General features: G+C 32.3%; 1 protein-coding gene and 1 long non-coding RNA gene across 2 annotated transcripts in view; one reads left to right on the top strand and one right to left on the bottom strand.

The window, feature by feature from the left end:
• LOC137617719 (paxillin-like) overlaps positions 1–18758 on the top strand; it is a 204877-nt gene that overhangs the window by 168209 nt on the left and 17910 nt on the right. The gene's annotated exons all lie outside the window — the stretch shown is intronic.
• On the bottom strand, positions 7765–14612 carry LOC137617337 (uncharacterized). The gene is made up of 2 exons (XR_011039624.1): positions 14491–14612; positions 7765–12371 (listed from the first exon to the last, which is right to left on the bottom strand). It is a non-coding gene; the product is annotated as an uncharacterized lncRNA (long non-coding RNA).

The following is an 18758-nucleotide window of genomic DNA, read 5'->3' as shown; positions in this document are numbered from 1 at the left end:
ACAAAATTAATTTTTATATTACCGAAGGTCAAAGATTCCCATGATTTTAGCTACAGCAGTTTGGGTATGATAAAACTGCAGGAAAGGCAAAAGTGAATAGTCCTTAATTGACATGATCAAATGAAATATATAAACAAGTATTGAGTATATATGAATATCAACTTTACAAATTGATTAATCTATCCGATGACAGCTATAGTCTGAAGATATTTGTTCTAGGTTTAAAGGTTTAAATACCACCCATGAATGGCAGAGGCAAGGGACAGTGACATTGGCCTAGCAAGAGGAGACTATAAACTATAGCTAACAAATACAAGGCTAAAGGACACTAACGAAAAAGAGACCAAAAGCACATTATTATAGGTTACCATCACCATTAATTTCTTGTCTTTGTTGAAAACAAGGTATATATTTTTTCTATTTATCTCCATGGCATTTATGTGCATGACTATAGCAATACCAATAAATTAATATTACGCAAAACTAAAAGTTTTTCCTTTCTGAAAACACATGAATTGATATGTTTCGGTGATTTTGTTTTGATATACAAAATTGTGGGAATACACAAGTTTTCCTTTTAAACCTATAAAAAGAATAAAAGTTTCCAGAGGAATGAGTCAATGTGAATATTATTAAGTTCACCTATTGAGTCGCCTATCAGTGGCAAAAAAAGTACACACATTTACTCTAGAAAACTATAAATCATATCTGACAAATACTACAAGGCTTGTAGGCCTACTTTGAAAGATAGTTGAGGAAATCAATCAAGAATTGAATTAAATACAATCGTAATCAGAAATATAGTAAAATTCTTATAAATTATGAGGTTTCAGAATTTTAAGTAAAATTAGGAATTATTTATTATATCAATATGATAAAATACTTGGAAAGTATATAAATACTTCTAGGTTGTAAATAATATGTAGAAGTAGCGAGGGAACTAATAAATTATGAATACAGTAGGCCTAAGTCAAATCTAAACTACTGTACAGTGATAATTAATGTATTTATGAATCATTAGTTAAAATCATATTACCTTGATTATCAAATGGCGAGTAAGTTTTTTTATATATATATATATATATATATATATATATATATATATATATATATATATATATATATATATATATATATATATATATATATATATATATATAAATGTAGCTTAAATTGAACAGCAGATTTATTTGAAAATAATTTCGTTATTTTGTGAGTCAAACCTCATAGGATTCTGCTTGTGTTTTCGTTCACTAAATTACGAAAGATACAAAAAATTAATAATTCAAGAGACGAAAATTTAAATATAACGATGAAAAATACAAATTAGATTTACCTTTAATTTCACAATTCACCTACTCTGTGACAGCCACAGCAAAGGGGTGGTAACTCTGGGAAGATACTCATATTAACTGACTACTACTACTACTACTACTACTACTACTACTACTACAAACCACTAGTGAAAAGTAACAGCTGAGAACATCTATTGAGGATTGGACGAACTATTAAATATGAAAAAAAATAATAACTGGCAACCATTATTGAACTACGAAGAAGAGAATCTAAATAAATGGGTGAAATATTTTAGTTTCAATTTCACTAAAGTATTTCTAAGTAAGCATAGATTTTTTGGTTATAAGAAATATGTAGAAGTATGAGGAGAAACTTATGAAAAAAATAAATAAAAACTACTAACTGGCAGTATTGGTATGTCAAGAGCATTGCTAAAAACTTATTGTTTTATTTATAAAGAAAAGAATAAAATATACATTTTATACATTTTTGAGTATAAATAAATATAATTATAATTAAAATTAAATATTTTGTACAAATACATTCATATCTTTTTGAGATTTAAGAATTTTTTTAAGGTTTGTTATATACTAATTCTGGTAACGAAAAGGGTGGGAAATACAAAAGAGAGAAATTTGACAGCGAACAAAATTAAACATTGAATAAGAATGAGGTACTATTTTTTTCAAGGGAAATTTTCAAATATAAAAAAAGATAGACTGAAATATGAAAAAAAAAAAATCTTTTTACATCATGGCTCTAGACCCTAGTGATTTCATCAAAGTGCTGTGTAGTCTAAAGGAATCACAGCCAAGCAAGATTTTATAACTCCCTAACATCATGGTCTTAAGTTGTTTAATTCTTGAAAAAGTTTCGTTTCTCACAGACTGGAATAATTACGTCTCCGACATCTTGGTATTTTTTTAACTCTGAATTATTTCTGCATTTGATGGCAAGATATAACATAAAAGATAAAAAGACAACTCAATGGGTTGTTTCTTAAGAATGAATTATATTCTGTGTATTGATAGGTAGATTTCACTAAAGACACATGATAAAACAGGAGTTTTCAATGTAGTCCTGCAGTTTACCTTTATTGCAGATGACTTAAGAATGTCCTTATCAAAATATGCCTATAAACGTGACATCACATTTAAACAAACATAGTTTCATAAACATTGATCATTTCTATTTGTGTTTAGTATTTTAATATTTCGAAGAGAAATGTTTAATATGAAATCTCAAATAACTTTTGCTGGGGCCTTATCACAGTGGGAATTATGTTTGGGTTGTTATCTGACATATAAAATTTTTGTCATTGCAAAATTTACACTAAAACAGTATTATTTTGCGTTGCTCTTTATACTTCCCGAATCATGAGTTCCCAACTATTTATCTTGAGTTTTTTTTTTTTTTTTTTTTTTTGAAGACTATTTTTGGCATAAAAGTTTTTTTTCCTTTGACCTCTGTATAAAAAAAATATGAGTTGCTCTCAGTGATAAAACAATGCTTTTACAGTCAGAGAAAATCAGGAAATAGTAAAATGCAACGATTTTGGTTGTTTAAAATGCATAAACCACAAGATAAGCAGTCAATAAAGTGCATTCATCTTTCCCTTACCTTACATAGAGGCATTAGCCCAACTGAACCAGGGCCCCTTGAACTTAACTTGACTTAGCATAGACCACTATGAATCTTAAGAGAGAAATATAGAATCAACACAACCTAAGCTAGCACACCAAGTTCTAACTGGTAATAGGGATACAATGTGCATCCTCTTTAGTTTTTATAGTTAATATATGAAATATTTATTTTAATGTCATTACTGTTCCTAAAATATTTTATTTCGAGTTTTCATTACTTCTCTTGTAGTTTATTTACTTCCTCATTGCCTTTCTTCACTGGGCTATTTTTCCCTGTTGGAGCCCTTGTGCTTATAGCATTCTGCTTTTCCAACTGAGGTTGTAGCTTAATAATTAATGATAATAATGATAATGATAATGATAATGATAATGATAATGATAATAATAATGATAATAATAATGATAATGATAATACAAAGTATTCCTTACCTTAGGTTTAGGATGTATGGTGTGCTGAGCTAGAAGGCAAGCTGATGTTCCTTTATCCCCTATATCAGTAACTGAATTCAGTTCAACATGTACAAAGAGGACAGTTACCAGTGACTTAGGTTACTCTCTGTTATGTTAAAATAAAACATTTCAAATCTTGATTTTGTATACAAAATCTGCCCCGTGAAGGTCTTCATCAGCACTTCTTACACCCAAGACAGCTACTGTTCAACTGAATGTATGTCAAGAGAGTTAGGAGTCTTAGGACCAGTTCGAAAATCTTTGGAAACTGTTCCAGAAGTTGTGAAGTTTCTAGTGACTAGAAAGTTGCCTAACTACTAGTTTATGAATGAAAGGTTTATTTTAATGTTATTACTGCTCTTAAAGTATTTTAGTTGTTCATTACTTCTCTTGTATTCATTTCCTTATTCCTTTCCTCACTTGGCTATTTTTACTTGTTGGAGCCCTTGGGCTTATAGCATCTTGCTTTTCCAACTAGGGTTGTGGCTTAGCTAGTAATAATAATAATAATAATAATAATAATAATAATAATAATAATAATAATTACGGTACCACAAAAACTAGAATAGATTGTACAAGCTCTCATGTACAGTATAGTACTGTACATGCCTAAATTCCCCGAACAAATGACCATGAAGTAAGAATTTTTTTTTTTAAAAAGCACTGCAATAGACTTAGAACTTGATCCAGTTCAAATATAGTACTACTCATTCACTTGGCCCTCCAACTCCCATGAAAACACACCAAATTGACCATCATTTGATTATATCTGATTCTATATTGATGAGGAATTATAGAATTATTTGTTTTAAAGTAAAGTAACCATCAGAGAAAAACCTTATCTAAAGGAAGGATATGTTTCCAAGGTCATTATCTTCCCTAAATCTTTTCTGATAATCTATAATTCATGCAAAGCTAAAGACTAAAGTACATTTAAGTTTAAAGTCTATCGTTAGTCATAAATAGTCCTGAAAAGTAATTTGGCCAAAGCACCAACCTACCACTTTGAGATATATCACTAGAGAGTCATTGGGTCCTTTGACTGGCCAGATAGTACTACAGTGGATCCTTCTCTGGTTACGGCTCCTTTTTCCTTTCCTTACACGTACACTGAATAGTTTGGCCTATCATTTACACATTCTCCCCTTTCCTCATACACCCGATGACACGAAGATAACAGAGAAATTCGTCTTCACTCAAAGGGTTAACTTCTACACTGTAATCGTTCAGTGGCTACTTCCCACTTGGTAAGGGTAGAAGAGACTAGCTATGGGAAGTACCTCTTCTAGGACACTACAAAATCAAACCTTTGTTCTCTAGTTTTGGGTACTGCCATAGCCTCTGTACAATGGCCTTGTACTGTCTTGGGTTAGAGTTCTCTTGCTTGACGGTACACTCTGACACCCTGTTCTATGTTTCCTAATTTCCTTTCCTCATTGGGTTAGTTTCCTGGTAGGAGCCCTTGGGACTATAGCATCCTGCTTTTCCAATTTGGGTTGTAGCTTGGCAAGTAATAATGATAATGTACAGTCCACTTACCAATGCTGAGATGTGGTCTATATCAAATATAGTATAAGGTAGGGTATGTAGAAACAACCAGCAAAGCAAAGGCCAATCCTCATAGGTTAGGGAACACAGGAAAAGTTTGATACTTACTGGCTATTTTTGTTTACCAAAAGGTGACATTCGTCACATTCTATCATTGCTTCTTTGTTTATTAGCGGTGACATTTTGTCATTGTTTTAGCATCTACTAGAAGTGACATTCTATCATAGAACTTTTCTAGTGATTGCTTAAGATACTAGGAATAAAGACTAGATATAGATGAGGGTAACAATTTCAATACATTGGGCACTAAATTAAGTTGACCTCCTAGCTGTGGTCAAGTTAGGCCAACATATTTAAATTGTGTCTGTATCAGCTAATAGATAGACCCAAAAAGTAGTTGAACCATAGTCTATGTCAAAGGCTGAACATGAGAAAATATATCCATATCTGTGTTGATGTAAAACTCTACAATATTTTAATGATATACTGTACTACTACCTTTACTCATATGGGGTGAGGAAATCCAGATTGCAATACTGACGGCAAAAAGAATACGGTACTGAACAGTATGCATATCTAAATTTACGTCTCAATGGCCATATTTTGTAACATCTAAATCTACCTTTTAATATGGTAAAGTTTTGCATTCTCATTGATAATCAGTTGTGATGTTTATATTGGGAAAAGCTTCTCAGACTTACCAATGACTTGACATTCTAATACACCTAAGATTCAAAAAGAGTTTTATTTAGTCTGATGTCACAAAAAAACTTATACGGTACTAAGCAACTATGGGCAGAGTTTAAGGTAAATGATACATCAAACAAATGTGTTTACCATTCATGTACAGTATACTGTATAAGCTGGTCTGTACCCTTTTTATAGGCCATCAAAATTGGACTTGAATAAATAATATAGACGTTTTATTTACCAAAATTTCACCAAACATTTTGGTCTGTGATTACTGGAGTGAAACGCAATTACTGTACCTGTACGTGTACATATTTTCACATTAAATGCAGACACTTAAGCTTGTCTGGCTGGAAATGGAGCTGAGCAAGCTCTCTATAATTATGCACAATGCCTAATAAACTCTTTCATACTTCTCACTAATACAAAATCCTGTAACAGGTTTAAAAGACCAGAAATTTGTCAGTTGCAAATTAAATTCACTGGCTATAGGGTGAATGGTTGACTGATGACAAATTCTATGAAATTAACTAGGATTGCCTGTGAATGTTTAACTTGATAAAACAGGTTAGGTTTTACAGAATTAAGTAATAATTCTTTAGCTTGAAGTTTTTGTCTCTGTTTCTACATCTAAATGTGATGACAATATTGTGTTCTATAATTGAACCTTTAAGATTTTATTAGTGTTATTGTTAAGAATAAGCATTTCATGTAAATAGTGTGTAGCAAAGCAGTATTCTATGGGTAAAATTAAAAGTTTTGTCATTGTATAAACACATTTGGTTAGTACAGTACTACACTTTTCAAGAAATTACACATCCTAAAATTCCCTTTCATACTTTCATACTAAAAACCCTATAAAATATTTCCCAATGGATAGAATGTGCACATTGTCAACTTAAGCAATTAGGATATAACCAATTGAAAATTTATATTTCTTTCAGGGATATTTAGTATACAGTACTGTATACCTATAGCCCATTTAGACAACTGATGTTCATTGCAAATTTTAATTTGTTCTTTAAATCTTAATAAACACTCCCGTTTCTGGTATATTTACTAATCTGAAAATTACTGTCAATTCTAATCATGCTATATTGCTTAATGTAGATCTCCTCACATTTAAATTATGACACAAATTAATGACTTACTTTGAATGTTTACAAGTCCAATAAAGTTCCACTTCGCATGTACAATCATCCTATTTAAAAATATTGTTATTAAGTAAGTTTTAATTAAAAAAACTAATCAAAACTAGGTAAAGTTAGATTTGTCCTCCTGTATCGACTCGTCCAATTAGATTTCTTAGCCACATAAGCTGTTAAGTATTATCTGACATTTGTTTGTTACTTTTCCTCAATTCAATAGAGGTATTTATGCTAGTACCTGTAATCCTGTAAAGGTACTGGTTGTCATTGTCATAGATAATTTGTTGTAGGATAAAATTCCTGACTCATGTACCATAAAACTGTTGTTTAAGGAGAAACAAAACCCTTTTACAAATTTTGGCTGGCCAAGACATACAGCACTTTCAACTCCTTTTGGGTCTTCGGTATACTTGAACCGGACCTAGCAATAGGGAACGAATTGGCATGAGACTTTCAGGTTGCTTGGTCACAACAAATAAACTCTACTCGAATCCACAATCTGAGAGCAATCAATATAGGGGTTAGCATGAATTATTCAGACATTTAGAAGACTCAAAGCTAAAACATTAAAAATATTTTGATTCAGTATGGGCAGTAATGCATTTTTTAGTTCTGTAGAAAACACTAGCTTGGTGCAAAAGACAAAGTTAAGTTTCCCTTCTCGCAATTGAAGCAATAACATTCAATTACATAATTACATATCGTATTTGATAATTCAATGAGTGCTGCTAACCTGAAAAATATATAGGGGTTAGCAGCACTGAATTCTTTTAAATCATGTTAAGTCACATAACCATCAGTCATTTTAGTCGTTATTCTACATAAACATCATGACTTAGACAATCTGAAAATACACAAAAACTGGAATTAGGAAAGGAATAATTATGATGGTAATTCCCATCGAATAAAATCAACCACTTAAAAGGTATCCTTTGCCCTTCACCCACAAGAAGACCCAATATGTCGGGAGGGTGTAAAGAAACAGCGGCTATAATAAGACTGCTTTACTTAACTTAGCACATGGAAAGGACATGGTATTACAATACTGTCTAGGAGTAGTGGACGATAATGGTTAAGAGGGAAAACAGCTATAAGGATGTTTCCTGTGAGTTATAAAACATTAATCTAAAATACTTAGGACCACCTAAATATGAAGATTGTCACTACCTCTGTCTTGGCCAGAGATTTATCTTTTCGTAAAGGTAAAATTACCTAAAATCTTAAAAGTTTTCCTAAAATACATTGGTCCTGCATATTCTGCCATTTAAATGGTGATACGTAACTGATATATTATTCTGTCAAATTGGCAGAGTCTTTTATAGCATATGGCCTGTTTCCCACCATTTTGTTTTGTGCACATAAGCAAAGGAACTAGGACAAAATCCTTAACTTTAACATATGTAAATGTAGTTTACATTGTCAAATGAGACATTATGAATAAATTACCTAATGTATTACAATACTGTATAGCCAAAAAATAAATCATAAATAATGAGAAAAGCTATCAGAAAATTTTCATTATGGAGACTTGAGTAAGAATTTAGTATTAACTTCAATATTTAATTTCATACACAAGAACAATTACTGATGGCTCAAAAGATTAATGTGCTAATTAAAAACATGAGAAAGCTATATTGTTCCAATGATAATATAAATTAGAAGTGAACTAACATACAGTACTTAATTTGATATAATAAAGCAGACTGTGAAATTACATAATCCTAACTGAAAGAATTCATATAATTTTCCCAAACACCTGAAATGCTACAAACATTCAAGCATTATCTGATAAACTTACTGCTAATAAGTTGGAAACCTCCTTTTGCTAAAAAAAAAAAAAAAGAACAGAAGTTTAGCACCCTGACAGTCTCAAGGATTTTAAAGTATACAGTATATATACAGGTCAAAACAAAAAGAGAATAATCAGCCTTCACATTTCCCGTACAGGCAAAAGATTAAAAGCCTTCAGAACTTTGAACTGTTTGAAGAAAAAGACACAATGCCAGATTTTTATCACACAGCATACTATTCTACGAAAGAATTTTGCGTAAATAGTTCTTAAGAAAGCCTTCCCTGCACTTCTAATGAGCATTCATAACATTACGATAAAAAATCTTATCAAATACTAAAAGTCTACAGTACTTGAGTTCTTCCAAGTGCCACTTTCTAATTGTTTCCTTTATCAGAACTCCACACGTTTCAATTTTGCGATTACTATATTATAACACTACTGTATATTAAGTAAACGAGAGAAGACAAAAGGGAATATATATGTAGATTTTAATTGTCTGCTTTAAAGGAGTACAACCAAACTACGATGTATCTTAAATGCACCAGCCTTCTAGCATGAATTATTCAGACATTTAGAAGACTCAAAGCTAGAACATTAAAAATATTTTGATTCAGTATGGGCAGTAATGCATTTTTTAGTTCTGTAGAAAACACTAGCTTGGTGCAAAAGACAAAGTTAAGTTCCCCTTCTCGCAATTGAAGCAATAACATTCAATTATATATCGTATTTGATAATTCAATGAGTGCTGCTAACCTGAAAAATATATAGGGGTTAGCAGCACTGAATTCTTTAAAATCACGTTAAGTCACATTACTATCAGTTATTTTAGTCGTTATTCTACATAAACATTATGACTTAGACAATCTGAATTACCATATATTTTACACAGGCAATAAAAGGAAATATAAAATTAGATATGATATTTTTGCATATCTTCGTCAAAGGTAATCTCCCTATAGAAAAGTTCGCAATTTTGAACACCTGAGTACTGTGCATGCTGTTATGATTGCTACTGAGGAGCAAACACAACTACAGAGAAGGCCTGAATTAGTAGCGTTACCTTCATAAAAGGAAATGGGACACTTTCATCGTTACTAGGCAATGAAATACAAAAACCCTAAACCTAATCACATCCAGAGTAGCTAACATTAAGTTGATCAGAATCAAAATGAAGCATCAATAAATAATTTTCCACAGTACGTAACAAAAATAAAACCCATAATACAAATTACATTCAAGGTTAATATACAGACAGATAATGCAGAATACAGAGTATAGTAAGAAATTACTAATATGCCAATTGAAAATAAAAGTAGGAATTAAACTAAAAGTGCCACCTCAAATTGTGCTTGTTATTTGCTATAACCATACAATGAAAACTGTCATTACTCCATTTATGTCTTATAAACCTCTATAATCAAATAATTGAACTCCGTACAAAATCTACAACAATGATACTAGGGCGTTAGTTTTTTATGATGTGGTACAGTATATCTGAATAATAAAAAGAAAAGTGCTACAACACCTGTAAAGGATTTTGGCATAAAGTATTAGAAACAATGTTATTGTGCAAGCAGGAAAAACTCCTAACTTTTTAAATTACTAAATACATTAAGAGCTAAATAATTTACATGAATCACTAAATAACTCTTCCCCACTAATCGATTTCCAAAAACTACAAGTCACTTAAAAATGGTTGACTTAGGACTTCAAAATCACCCTTTGCTACTGCGTAATTAAACAATAACAAAAACATTCCACGTCATGCAGAACTTATCACTCAAGGTACAGAAAGAAAATCATGACATTCTACGCAGGAAAGAAAGCATCCGACTCTAAGATTTCCGCTTCAACAGGAATGGATGCTCTTAAACTATCTGAGAAGAAATGTGATATGGTTTTGAGGATCATGGAAAATTACTTTCCCTTTTGTGGAGGATGGCAGGTCCAAAGGCATCTTGAAAGGGAGACTCCCCTGCTACGAAAGGGCAGACTTCCCTGCCCTTAATGTTAGTGACCAAAGTTCAGTTACAACAACAACTCGGAGTATAAGCGAGATAAAGCGGTCAGAAAAGGAATAGGGCATTCTACAATCAAAGTTTTGATATATACAAGCTCAAAATGCATTTTTGCAGATACGAATCAGAAACATCATTGACAGAGCATATAAATCTTCCAACACCTTGAAGGGTAAAACATTGCATTAAGTTATGTTATTCTCTTACCCCTTCATACCGAAATAGCTTCTATAGTATATGGTTAAGAGACAAAAAGAACACAGGAATAACAAAATATAATATTTAGGCACAGAACATATCATTTTGCTACTATAATAACCATATAACACAAAAATAGTCAAACATGAGCTTCCTTGAAAACTAGAAAAAGTGCAAATCGTCAAACCATTTACGACTGCAACTTCAATCAAATGATCAGTATTGCACTTTTGTCATTCATTTTGATGACAGCACGGTAGGAGAAAGCAGCATCATTGTTAACATTAGTATATCAGTTATTGAACTTGAGCATTCTATTCACAGAAATTCATTGTAACAAATTATAAACTTATGTCCTACTGGCAGAACCTATTTGTGCTTTCTTTGAGTACAATTTGCTACCATTTTTACTTCTGTGCAGCAAGTCAAAGAGCCTTAAGTGAATGCACCACTGTTGACCTGTATACAGTTGTGTGTTAAGCATCTCATTGTAAAGTTAATTGCATAATAAAACCATAAAAGACTAAGAAAAACAGGAAGCATAATTGTCAACATTGTAACTTATGAAGAGATTTTCAACAGAACTGAATATCAACACGATTTATGATAGTAATTTCTTCTTGAATACATTTTCCTTTTTGGAATTAAGAAAGATTTAAAATCTACACACATCTTTTACTCATTAATTAAAAGACCGATGTCATGCTATCTATCCTACACTTATATAAAATGAGTTGTACTCCATTGACAAACAGGAGGGCAATTCAACAATAAAATTTTAGTACAAAAAAATTCACTAAACTTGAGTAATGTTCCTATTGTAAATAGTTCAGAAAAGTAATACAATAATGAATGACAGAATATGTCTAACCCTCTTTTTACCTTAATCTGAGGATTCATTCCACCGCTCATTATTTCATGCAAGTACCATAATAATTCACTCAAAGTCCACTCTCTATATTTACAATAAACATACGCAAATTTAAATCTAATCACAAAGCTGTGAGAAACTAAAAAACCAACATACACAGCTGTTAGAAATTTTCTAATTGTTTCCTTTTTGTATCGGTATGAGCAATTTGGAACAATGAAGTTAAAGAAAGCATCATGTGTTGTTAATTCTGTGAAATCTTTTGTCACAAAATATGGGTAATAAGGTTTGTATTCACCTACATCTATAACCGTTTGTTTAATAGATGCGGATATAATATTACTATTTATCATGCAAGGAATAGTGACTATTAATGGTTGGATTATATATTTCCTCTTTCTTTTCTTCCAGACACACCAGATCCTTTTCCAAAACCTTATCATCGCGTGGTTTCTCGTCAAGATTCCATAGTACTCTAAATATTTCCTGAAGTCTCTACTACATGTTAAAACACACCATTCACCATATTGTTCCTTTGCTTCCAACCTCGCTTCAGCGTCATGTAGGCAACTTAACCGAAGAGCTTGTCGAAGCATCCGTGGCAGTACGGCTTGTCGTTCTGTTCCTTGAAGGTGCCTTTGTTCAGTTGCTTCAGGCAAAACGAGCAGACAAAGTGTTCCGGGTGGAACTTGCGGAACATGGCAGTGATGCAGCGACCTGCGTGAGAGATTAAAAGGTGGTGCTTATTGTTTCTAATTTCATATTAAGATTAGGATAAATCCCTATATAGTATTAATTCAATCAAATAAAAGAAAAAGAAATTTTTGTTTGTATTTATAATGGTTAATTTCCTTTTATTGTTTCTAATTTCATATCAAGATTAGGACAAATCTCTATAAAGTATTAATTCAATCAAATAAAAGCAAAAGACATTTTTGTTTGTATTTATAATGGTTAATTTCCTCTTATTTTTTTCTTATTTATGAAAATATGATTTTAATCAAGCTAATAATTCTGACATGTCACTAAAAAAAATCAATATTTTTATCACAACTCATTGACCTCATCTTTCTATGATATGCAGGTCTACCATAGGCTAGTTCTTGTAATGTTTAAGAAGTTTTATTATCATACTTAATTATATTTAAAAAGAAAGGGGTAAATATTTGCTTTGAAACCGAAATTCTGAGCTCACCAAAACTAGTGCACTTGCATTCTTTAACCAAAATTGTCAAGAAACAGCATAATCTTGAAAAAACCAGACCTATTTAATTGAACTTATTTGGAAATAAGCAGAACATGAAAATAAATATGATAGAACTGTGATCCCAGGATATGATGCGTTGGCAAGTAATAAAATCACATACTCCACAAATGACAATTTAGAAAACCAAAGCTTGCATCTCATCATTTATCCTCTTGACATGCAAGGGATGCTTGTGGTGTCAGTGAACTCACGAGACTAGACATCTCTTTATCTGGTTGTACCTTCTCTGCAAACCTCACGCGACTTAAGTCATGCATTTACCTCATAGTGCCCTCTCTGCAAACCTTACAAGGCTACTAGACATCTATTTATCTTGTGACCAAGTTGTGGAATGATCTTCCTAATCGGGTAGTTGAATCAGTGGAACTTCAAAAGTTCAAACTTGCAGCTAATGTTTTTATGTTGAAGAGGCTGACAGAAGTCTCTTATATACTTTATATATGAAATATCTATTTTAATGTTATTGTTTTTAAAATATTTTATTTCAATTGTTCATTACTTCTTATATCGTTTATTTATTTCCTTATTTAATTTCCTATCTAGGTTATTTTTCCCTGTTGGGGCCCTTCGGCTTATAGCATCTTGCTTTTCTAACTAGGGTTCTAGCTTAGCTAGTAATAATAATAATAATAATATTTTTATGTTGAACAGACTGACATGTCTTTTTTATGATTCCTATATGAAATATCTGTTTTAATGTTATTGTTTTTAAAACATTTTATTTTAATTGTTCATTACTTCTTATATTGCTTATTTTTTTCCTATTTCCTTTCCTCGCTAGGCTATTTTTCCCTGTTGGAGCCCTTGGGCTTATAGCATCTTGTTTTATAAACTAGTGTTGTAGCTTAGCTAATAATAATAATAATAATAATAATAATAATAATAATAATAATAATAATAATAATAATAACAATAATGTTTTTATGTTGAACAGGCTGACAGAAGTCTCTTATATACTTTATATATAAAACATATGTTTTAATGTTATTGTTTTTAAAACATTTTATCTTAATGGTTCTTTACTTCTTATATTGTTTATTTATTTCCTTATTTCCTTTCCTCACTAGAGATTTTTCCCAGTTGGAGCCCTTGGGATTATAGCATCTTGCTTTTCTAACTAGGGTTCTAGCTTAGCTAGTAATAATAATAATAATAATGTTTTTATGTTGAACAGGCTGACATGTCTTTTTATAATTCATACATGAAATATCTGTTTTAATGTTGTTATTGTTTTTAAAACATTTTAATTTAATTGTTCATTATTTCTTATATTACTTACTTTTACTTTTACGGGTTTATTTCTCGCCCTCCATCAAACACTAAAGGTCTGTTCAGGCGGGCCTTGGTATGTGAAAAAATAATTTCTTTCCAGTTAATATCTATTTCCTTACTTCTTTTCCTCGCTAGGCTATTTTTCTCTGTTGGAGCCGGGTTTCTAGCATCTTGCTTTAACAACTAGGGTTCTAGCTTAGCTAGTAATAATAATAATAATGATAATACCGTCTCTCCTACCCCTACGAGTCTTAGACGTGTGTTTTTACCTCGTCGTACCCTCCGTGCAAACCTCACCTGTAATGGGCTTGTGACAACCTGCGCAGAGCGATCCTCTTTTGGCATGGTAGTGGGTCTCGCAATATGGAAGACCTTCGTGGTCGAAGAACGATCCCCCGTTGAAGGGCTGTCGGCAATCCTGTCGAATAAATTCAATGGTTATTAAACGAATCTCATGTCAAATATCTCTGCAACATACAAAGTTGGATGTGAGATTCAACACATTCCTCTTAAATATACTTCAGCTACAAAGGGTTGAGACTTGGGATTAAAGTTGGTGACATGTTTTATGTAAATTCTTTTATATTCATGGAAAAATTGTGACTATTTGGTAGATGTTTTTTCTTATATTTAAGAAAAATTGTGACTATTTGGTGGATGTTTTTTTTTTATATTTAAGGAAAATTGTGACTATTTGGTGGATGGTTTTTGTTTATATTTAAGAAAAATTGTGACTATTTCGAGGATATTTTCTAAATTGATATTAAAAAAAATTGTGATAATTTGATAGATATATTTTCATACTTATGGAAAAACCGTGATAATTTGGTGGATAACTTTTAATTTTTTTTTAAAATTGTGACAATTTGGTGAATATGTTTTTTAGTGGAACAGTCATAAAGAATGACAAGCTTAATGGTAAAATCTCAACTCATTGTAACTAGCAAATAGACTTTTTTACTTTCTTACAAACATAAATTGCCTCCTTATGTTCTCCAAATAATAAAGCATGGTAGATATACATACATACATACATATATATATATATATATATATATATATATACATAAGGTAATACAGATTCTATCAGGCGAAAGAGAACCTATAAACTCATAACCAGCTGTTAAACATTATGCATGCATCTCTCTCTCTCTCTCTCTCTCTCTCTCTCTCTCTCTCTCTCTCTCTCTCATAAAATGAGCTAAAACTACCCATTAAATAAACATTACTGTTTGTGGCCGTTAATTAAAAAATGACATGCAATAAATTAATCATACCACGAGAATGCTGCTCAAATTATGAATAAAATAACAATATTACATTTAAAACTCGTACTACACTTGTTCAATACATGTTTCAATTTGGTACTGATACCACGAGGTTAACTCCTGAATCAAAGATTATACCAATATTAAATTTAGCCCAGAAGAAAATAACTCCAAACTAGAAAATTGGTGTAGCAAATCGAAACGAAAAAATGTCTTGAATAACAACAATGTGGCCGATGTGGTAACGTCCCTGACTGGTGAACACCAGACTGGTGAACACGAGTCCTGCTCAAACTCGTTACTTGCTTAGGTCGCTGCAACCTCACCATCCTTGAGAGCTAAGGATGGGGGTGAGGGGGTTGGGGGAGCCTATAGGTCTATCTGCTGAGTCATCAGCAGCCATTGCTTGGCCCTCCTTGATCGTAGCTAAGATGGAGTGGGGGCTTGGGCGCTGATCATATGTATATATGGTCAGTCTCCAGGGCATTGTCCTGCTTGATAGGGCAATGTCAGTGTCCCTTGTCACTGTCCCTTGCCTCTGCCATTCATGAGCGGTATTTAAACCTTTAAACAACTGCATTTTAATAAATGCAGTTCAGCCCGTGGATGAAGGGTTGGCATAAATGCAAAGGTGACAAATGAAGGCAAACTGTGAGGATGGAGATGAACAGCCAACAGATGGGGGTACCTCTCTGCCAAAAAGGGAGGAGGGCGTTGTTCAATTTATTGCCTCGCCATATGGAGATCAAATAAGGCGAAATTTACTAAAAGGGATTTAGATTTGTAACACAATTTTTTTTTTTTTTTAATTTTTTTTTTTTTTTTTTTTTTACATATTTTGTATTTGTTTGCCCAACATCCAGCACGCTTATTGGTCGATTTTTATTTGTATTCCCAGCAAAGAAAGCGATAAGGTATGAGAGAGAGAGAGAGAGAGAGAGAGAGAGAGAGAGCTACTATACTGAAAATATAGGAAATGAAAAAAAAACATTGCTAGCAAAGAAAGGGATAAGGTACGAGAGAGAGAGAGAGAGAGAGAGAGAGAGAGAGAGAGCTACTATACTGAAAATATAGGAAATGAAAAAAAAAACATTGCTAGCAAAGAAAGGGATAAGGTACGAGAGAGAGAGAGAGAGAGAGAGAGAGAGAGAGAGCTACTATACTGAAAATATAGGAAATGAAAAAAAACATTGCTAGCAAAGAAAGGGATAAGATACGAGAGAGAGAGAGAGAGAGAGAGAGAGAGAGAGCTGTTATACTGAAAATATAGGAAATGAAAAAAAAAACATTGCTAGCAAGGAAAGGGATAAGGTGAGAGAGAGAGAGAGAGAGAGAGAGAGAGAGAATTGTACTGTAATTATAAAAAAAATAAAAAAAAAAGAATGTAAAACACATAGCAAAAACAGGAAACAATCTTTTGAGTTGATAAATTCCTTAAAAAAAAGTTCAGAAATGACAGGAATCAATGAATCTTCCTTGGGCATGTTTACTATCAACGTTTGAGAGAGAGAGAGAGAGAGAGAGAGAGAGAGAGAGAGAGAGAGAGAAACCTTTTTTAAAACAGAATTAATGCAATTCCGTTTTCTACCTGACGGCTCGATTTTATTCTCCTTGCATCTGTTGATTAACTTCACCAGACACAGGTGTGTCAGTCACTAACCTTACACCTGTTGCTCTCTGGTGTAGGAAAAAAAAAAGAAAGAGAGAGAGAGAGAGAGAGAGAGAGAGAGAGAGAGAGAAAGATTTAGCGGCTTTACAAGATTTCTCGGTGTCTTGTCTTCTTCGCAAAATATATTCCATGAATTTCTTACAATTTAGTGGTTTTCATTATGTCTATTTGATTAAATTTGTCTTTTCATAATAGAAAATATAATGGTAAATTAATAACGATAGTCTATTGTTTTATTGTTTGATTATCATCATTTCAGGATTTTGCCAATCCCCCCCACACCGGGGCAGTTAAAAATTTGCCGTAAAAACTGTAAAAATCCATGAATAAATGTTGTAAGACATCTATCGTTTTAAAAACATATATATTAACGCAAAGGAGTGATATTACGGTCACCAACCCGTAAAATACAGTAATAAAGTAGAGTAAAATTACGGTCGCCTGTATTTTACTGGAATATGGCTGAGAACAGTATATTCTTACGGAGAATTTCCTAATAAAATTACGGTTTTTTAAAAATGCAGTTATAAAATCTGTCTTCGGCAATGTAAGATGATCTGCTATAAGGGATATATTTCATGAGTAAAATATAAAATTAATGCTTTTTTTTGGGGGGGGGGAATACAAAATTTGCAATTAAAATTCTTATATTCATTGCTAAAAATAACAAAATGATGCAGTACAGCTTAACTCCGCCAACGAAGTTGGAAGGTTACGTTTTCGCCCCTGTTTTTGTTTTTGTCTGTGTGTACTGTATTTGTTTATGAACACCTTCCTGGCCACAATTCTAATAGTAGAGTAATGAAACTTGCAGGGTTAATTATTATGTATAAAACTGGAAATTATTAAATTTTGGAAGGTCAAAGGTCACGGTCAAGCAAAATGTCCAATTCTCGTAATCAGCCATAAGTTTGTACATCGTTGTCACAGAGACTTCAAACTTGGTTCGTACATGAGTGTATGAAAATCCAAGCCAATTAACACACGTTAAGGTTGAGGTCGAGAAATGGGCTGCCGCGGCGGAGGTCTGCGCTCTACTGAGTGCCCCTCTACTTTATAAATGCTTCATGCTATTTGAAATAATAGCGCTGATTTTCAAAAGAAAATGGGCGACGCATTTACTGTAAAATTGAATTCAAATTGTCCATCAGAATAAGGCGGTTCTCGTAGTATTTATGCGTAGGGCATTGCGAAATTATGATTGACCTAAATTCTTCAAAAACAAAGACAAATTTAGAATTTATACTGATTGAAAATTGATGTTTCCGCTATAAATGGCACAAAACACTAAAGATTTAGATAGCAACCAGATCTGCTTCCTAAATTCTCAAAACGCAGAATGAATAAACAAACACCATTTGCAGCTGACAGCAACTTGACAGATTTCATTAAAGATCTTATGAATCAATAGAAGATAATCGAGATAATTTGCCCTGATTAAGAAACACCGTCTCTGAGTCGTATATATCAAGAGAAAGACATATAGTACGAGAGAGAGAGAGAGAGAGAGAGAGAGAGAGAGAGAGAGGGGGGGGGGTCATTATTCGATCATTAATTTTGTACCCATTCTGTCCTCTTTCCTTATTCTTTTAATATTTTATGAAATTGACTAGACTATTATTCTTTTG

The sequence above is a fragment of the Palaemon carinicauda genome, chromosome 23 (genome assembly GCF_036898095.1).
Source record: "Palaemon carinicauda isolate YSFRI2023 chromosome 23, ASM3689809v2, whole genome shotgun sequence".
In the NCBI taxonomy this organism is placed as follows: domain Eukaryota; kingdom Metazoa; phylum Arthropoda; class Malacostraca; order Decapoda; family Palaemonidae; genus Palaemon; species Palaemon carinicauda.
Note: the sequence above shows the minus strand (reverse complement) of the source record. Positions and strands in the feature narration are given on the sequence as shown.